This window comes from Salminus brasiliensis, chromosome 8, assembly GCF_030463535.1.
Source record: "Salminus brasiliensis chromosome 8, fSalBra1.hap2, whole genome shotgun sequence".
Lineage (NCBI taxonomy): Eukaryota > Metazoa > Chordata > Actinopteri > Characiformes > Bryconidae > Salminus > Salminus brasiliensis.
The window spans coordinates 28,903,044-28,909,775 of NC_132885.1; positions in this window are offsets into that span (position 1 = coordinate 28,903,044).

Genomic DNA, 6,732 nt, shown 5'->3' on the forward strand with positions numbered 1-6,732 from the left:
TCATCAGTTCTAATAATTATTTACCTCAGCATTGCTAATAATAATTTACCTCAGTAGTGCTAATAATAATTTACCTCAGCAGTGCTAATAATTATTTACCTCAGCAGTGCTAATAATAATTTCATCTCAGCAGTGCTAATAATAATTTACCTCAGAGTCTGCATAATAATTTACCTCAGCAGTACTAATAATTATTTACCTCAGCAGTGCTAATAATAATTTACCTCAGAGTCTGCATAATAATTTACCTCAGCAGTACTAATAATTATTTACCTCAGCAGTGCTAATAATTATTTACCTCAGAGTCTGCATAATAATTTACCTCAGCAGTACTAATAATTATTTACCTCAGCAGTGCTAATAATAATTTACCTCAGCAGTACTAATAATTATTTACCTCAGCAGTGCTAATAATTATTTACCTCAGAGTCTGCATAATAATTTACCTCAGCAGTACTAATAATTATTTACCTCAGCAGTGCTAATAATTATTTACCTCAGCAGTGCTAATAATAATTCCATCTCAGCATTGCTAATAATAATTTACCTCAATATTGCTAATAATAATTTACCTCAGTAGTGCTAATAATAATTTATCTCAGCAGTGCTAATAATTATTTATCTCAGTAGTGCTAATAATTATTTACCTCTGCATTGCTAATAATTATTTACCTCAGCAGTGCTAATAATAATTTACCTCAGCAGTGCTAATAATAATTTATCTCAGTATTGCTAATAATTATTTACCTCAGCAGTGCTAATAATAATTTACCTCAGCAGTGCTAATAATTATTTATCTCAGCAGTGCTAATAATAAGTTTAAAATTAAACTATTCCACAGTCTCACTCACTCACCTCCAAACTAACCAAAATAAAGAAAAAACACACAGGATAAATTAGATTTTTGTAAATTACATAATTTATATCATGTGGGTCTACAAAAAGCATTAAAGTAATGAAGTTATGGGTGGAGCACAGGCCGTTAATATGAGTGCAGACAAGAGAACAGAGCCAACCCCTACTGTACAAATCCTACACAGAGTGAGTGGAGACTGTAGAAGCTAAACATTACATTAAATGAATGAAAAAACACCCAAAACCCCAATTAATATAACATTAGTGCTAACTCATCATCTACTGAGGGACAAGTTCATGAAATATCACTCCTAATTTTCTTATTAATAATACATTTCAGTAAGTAGTTTCACCAAGCTGCCCTGAAACCATCAACATAGCTAACAGTAAGTTAGCTAGCTAGTGCTAGCTTCATAGCCGTCTTCTCTGAAGTAACTTCATGTTATTCAGTATTTTTGAGTTTGATTATAACTTCACTAGCTAAGTAAACTGTCCATAATGCAGTTTATTACATTTATGACCATGTATCTCATATTTAGCACATAACACAATATTTGACCCTCTTTAAAACGTTAGCTGGTTAATTCTGAATATTCAGCTAGCTCGCTAACATGCTAGCTTATTAGCGACTAGCTACGCGTTTTACAAAGTCTCAGCTAGCTAGCTGATACCAAATTAAGCAAACAAGATAGAAAAGGCGGTTATCAAATATATTTATTTTGAACAATATTTACACTTATATCCACAGTAATCTTACAATATCCACACACCCCAGCGTTGTCACAAAGTGCAGTAATGACGAGGCTGTGTAGTTTTTTTCTTTTAACTGTTTATCTGAACATCAATCTTCTTTCCATCAGGTCAAATTCCACCTATTTCTCCTTCCTCGCCCTTCTCTTTCCATCCTCGACTGCTTAACCTCTCTCCATCATCTTTCTGCTGCATCTCTATCTCTATATCTATCTCTCACTATTCATCTTTTAGACCAGTTGCCAGATGTCCACCTCTGTCCTTCTGTTTTTAACAGGAATATAAAATAAAAGGTTGATAGAAAACAGAAGGTTGGCCTGAAACAGAGAAGAAAGCTCAGAGTAAATAGAAGTCTTATTTCTAGAGGAACAAGATACACTTCTCATCTGATTACAGTGCTTCAAGTGTTTGTGCTAAGTAACAGTATTTCTTCACCTCTTCCAGAGCGATGAAAGTAGACAGAATATCATGGCCAGAGGCGATGTCATCACCCAACAAGTTGTCCGTCAAGGTGGTGGCCATCTCTTTCTCCGTCTGGGCCTGGAGCTCCCGCTCTTTATTGATGGGCAGGTTTCGGACCTCATCCACAATCCTGGATGAACACATTTACAGTCAGAGCAGTGCATCATTCTACGGTCCAGGCGGACCTTTTCATAATAGCCGTTGACAGACTGAAAGTAAAATAAGGTGTTTATTAGCTGTGCTGTTGACCCATACTTCATCAACTTCTGGCGAATCTCCTGGAACTCATTCCGGTCAATGGCCAAACTTAACAGGACCAGATTTTGTCAAAAGTCAGGTTCGTGAGACACCTGTCATGAGACTGTGTCTGGCGCTGGGTCATGCTGGTTTATGCGACTATTTCCTCCACATGTACCAGATCCTTCTGGGATTCATCTTCTTCTGACTGTTATTGTGACAAAAATAATTCAGTTTGAATAAATATAGAGAAAGAAAAATGACTTATATGCAGACAATATTAATATGTTCATCTTGCGTATCTTTAAGTAGGGGGTTAAACTGGGTATTTGCACACTGTTGTTCTCAGGAGGTGAAGCTAGGATGTAAAGCAGGCTTACCTTAGTGGAATCTGCTTCCACAGCTAGTTCTTGATTCATGATAATCACAGAACTAAAAATGTTCAGGAAGATGAACCCACAGCTGAAGATGAAGAAGTACACCAATGCAGCATAGCGAAGAGCTTCATCCACACTGAAATGGACAGAATATTAAATTAGACAAAACTGTCAGTAGAGCGGCTATAAAATATGACTCTTCACCAAATACAAACGTGCCAAAACAGATGGACGTACACTGAAGTAGGGAAGTCTCCAAAAGCAAATGGAACATCATCCTCAAACAGCATCACTCCACACAGGCCAAACATCTAGAGCACATTTAAAGACAAAGCTGTTCACACACAGCGTAGAGCATTACACCATGCCCAAGAGAAGGAGCGGGAGATGCTGTTGAGTGCTCTGGAAAATCCCTAGAAGAAAGCAAACAGCCTGACACGCCGAAAGAGTCGCAGCATTCTGGAAAAGGAGAAAAGAAAGAAGCACAAATATTGAACAGTTAAGAATTGTAAACTCGGTCTAAACAGATACATCATCACTCTCCTCTTGTCCATTTCTTTATGAGGACCATTGATCTAGATGAAAAACCTGATGAGATCTTAAAATGTGGGAACACGTCACTGTAATTTTCCTCACCTGATGACCCTATTTTGGCTTGGGGGCAAGAATCTGTACCCTTGATCAATCTAAGAGCCAGATTGATCAAGAAATCCAGGACATTCCACCCGCTCTGCAGATACAGAAGAAGTAAAGATCAAATAAGACTTGATGAGACACAGCAACCTTCTACAAGGAAAATATGGATTAATAGGAGTAAACATTTTGAGGAGGTTCCAGGAGAAAACTGTAAAAAACAATGCCACCAAAAAAATACTGAAACCGCAGGTCAATTTGAGAACAATCTCTGAAATAAAAGCGGTGAAGATGATCCGCTCCCAGATCAGGAATGCAGTCTCATGGTCCTGAAATTACAGTGAGAAAGAGAGTGGAGTTTAATATACAGGGTTTCTGAAAGTCTCAGAAACATCACCCGTCATCACCTACAAAACACACTGATAGAAGCACAGAGCTGTGCTGTAGAGTTAGTCAATCAGTGGGAGAGGCAACATGATCGGACTGTCTGAAAATATCTGGTGGCGTTAAGATTTAGTGTTCTCACCTTGGCAATTCTTGAGATGGTCTTGGCGCTGATGATGACACAGTTAACCAGAGCAATGACCATGATGAGGAACTGGAGAATGGGATGCTCCACAATATACTGGAACATTGCAGTGAGGTAGTTTCCAATGCTGTACTCAGTCTACATGTGAGAAGAGAAGAGTGAGCATTAATTACAAGCCACCTCAGGTTCTCATGCTAGGAGACAGAAGGGCTTTCTCCTCTCTTTCTTCTTCCTTCTTCCTCTGATGATCGGTCATCTCTTCTAACGGAGCGGTTAAAGAAGCTCCTCCATCAGAAACACGTCTGTCTGAGACTCGATCAGCTGCTGTCTGCTCCTTAAAAGCTCCACCGCTCAGTTCATGATGTTGATCTAGATAGAGAAGTAACTGCAAGGTGACAAAAATTAAATAATTTAAAAATATATAAAACTATACAGCTCTGTGCAGATGTTTTAGATATCTGTGATAATTAAGAGTTAAAAAGCGGCTTTTCTGAGCAAGTGTTTATTTCCTCAGTAAAACATTAATATTAAAATAAATACTAATAACATTCCTATAGAAAGTTGTGGTTTTTCATCACTGTGTTCATTAAATCATCTCCAAAGTTCTCCTCATGGGAGTGTAGTATTATTTATAGTTATCATCCAATACAGGGCGTTTCTAGACTAGTTTTACCTCTGCTTGTCTAATCATTTTACTAGTTAATAATAAGAAGAAGATTATTATACTAGTAATATTGCTGTCACTCACATGTATGAACTATTCTCTTTGCTGAATAAAACTACATGTGAAATAGTGATGTCATCTTTGCATCATCAGCTCATGTTAGTTGGAGAAGCCAGGCTTTTTAATGAGGAGGTTACTGCTATATTGGCGAGCTCGCGACGCTCATTTTACAAGCTTGTGTTATCAGAGCCTCTTTCACTAGCTAGCAGAAATACAGCCTATGCTAACGCTACTGATGCCTTTTCTTTACTGTTCTCATGTGTGTGTTGGTAAGTTATCCGCTTATAAAAGGCCTTAACTAAAGCACACACAGCTCTGAGCTGCATTACCTTGTCTGTTGAGTGTCTGACAGCATTAGCTGCTCAAGCTTTTGAACAGACGCTGGGGCATGATGGGCATTATTGCACTGCTGCCACCTACTGGCTGAGTAGATCACTGCAGGATGGAAGTGGTGTACAGGTGCTCCTAATAAAGCTGAAGTACGATTTACATTTTTTTACTCAAGTATAAAAGTACAAAATGCTACAAAATGGACTGAAGTCTTGTGCTGTTTGTGTTTGTGTTACTCGGCCAATGTCTGTAGGTCTGGTTGGACACTCTGCATTACTGGCTTTTTAACCCAATAGAGCCACATCAGCACATCAGCCTCACTGAACACACAGTCAGTTCATGCCAGCCTACAGAACACATGAGGGGCAGAGTTGTACTGTGTGTGAGCTGCAGATGTATTTCCTGCACTTGATGCAGGTAGACTGAGTCTTTCTGCTGCTACAGACGTACACCACATGCACAGCATCTTACACCTACTTCAGGTTCTGCAGATGGTTGTTCTGAGGGTTGGGCTGAGAGGGCACCAGCATCCTCCTCCTGAATCAACAAAAATGTGATCTTCAAATTCTGAAAGATCGTTCTCTTCATCATCTCCCCAAACGTCTTTCTCTTAAAAAGTGATTTCCAAGCCCCTTTAAGCAGAGACTCTTCTCTCCATCTTGATCAGCTGTGATGCAGAGCAATACTGGCAAATCTGTTCACTTATCCATCCTAATTTGCAGGTAGGATAGAAAGCTTTCCACAAGACAGAGACTAAAATGTGCAGGAATGTTGGAGCAGACATAAACTGGACAAGAACTGAATGGCTCACAACTTGTTTTTGCTTAATCCAGAAAAAAACATAGGTTTTACTAATTGATCCAAATATGAATAAATCCAAAAATTGCAAATATTACTGTAAAATTAAATGGATTCTCAGTCATAACCAGCAGCACTGTAAAAAACCCAGGAGTTGTTTTGACTCTGGCTTCTCATTTGATGCACACATCTGTTACATAGTTAAAATGGCCTTCTTCCACCTACGTAATATTGCCAATCTGCGTAATGTACTCTCCTTACATGACACAGAGAAGCTGTGTCCTATTCTCTCGTCCCTGCACTGGTTACCAGTTAAATTCTGCATTGATTATAAAATAAATGTTTTGGCCCCACAATACTCAATACGGGACTCAGATAATCCATTAATGCACTGTACTGTTATCCTTGCTGATGGAGCTTGTAAGAATACTAACACATTTGGACTGTACAGCTCTCTGTTCACAGGTCCCTGATCAGTGCTGCAGTCTCTCTAATCTACTTCCTTTACAGGCTGCACATCAGTCTATTCAAACTCCTAAACACATCATCATTTTCTCCTTTGTTTTCTCTCCCCTGTGTGCTGAACTGCCCTCTGCTGTCTGCTTGCTGCTGATCCGAGTCCATTTGTGGTCGGTTGCCCTTGCCTACACTTTGGATCCTGTCCCCCTATATTACCCCCCAAATTTGAATTGAATTGACAGGTTTTCAGTGCTTGAAATGTAACCACATGCAAACACACACACACACACACACCAGGCTATGTAGAAGAAGGACAGAGTGTAAAAAAAAAAAAGTAAAAGAGAAAAAAGTGATTTTTTTTTTTTAATGCTCCTTTTGAGTTTTCGATTTACACACATAATAACAGTCTAGATTTCAGGTCTTATTTTAGAATTCAGTTCTTTTTACTATGACTCGTGAGCACAATTGGCCGTGCTCTTTCCTCTTATCACTCCTAAGTGATGTTGGCAGGCATAGTTCTGTTAGCTGGTGCAGTGGAGCTGCGGTTCAGCATGTTTGCGGGGGCTGGCTTCGCATGT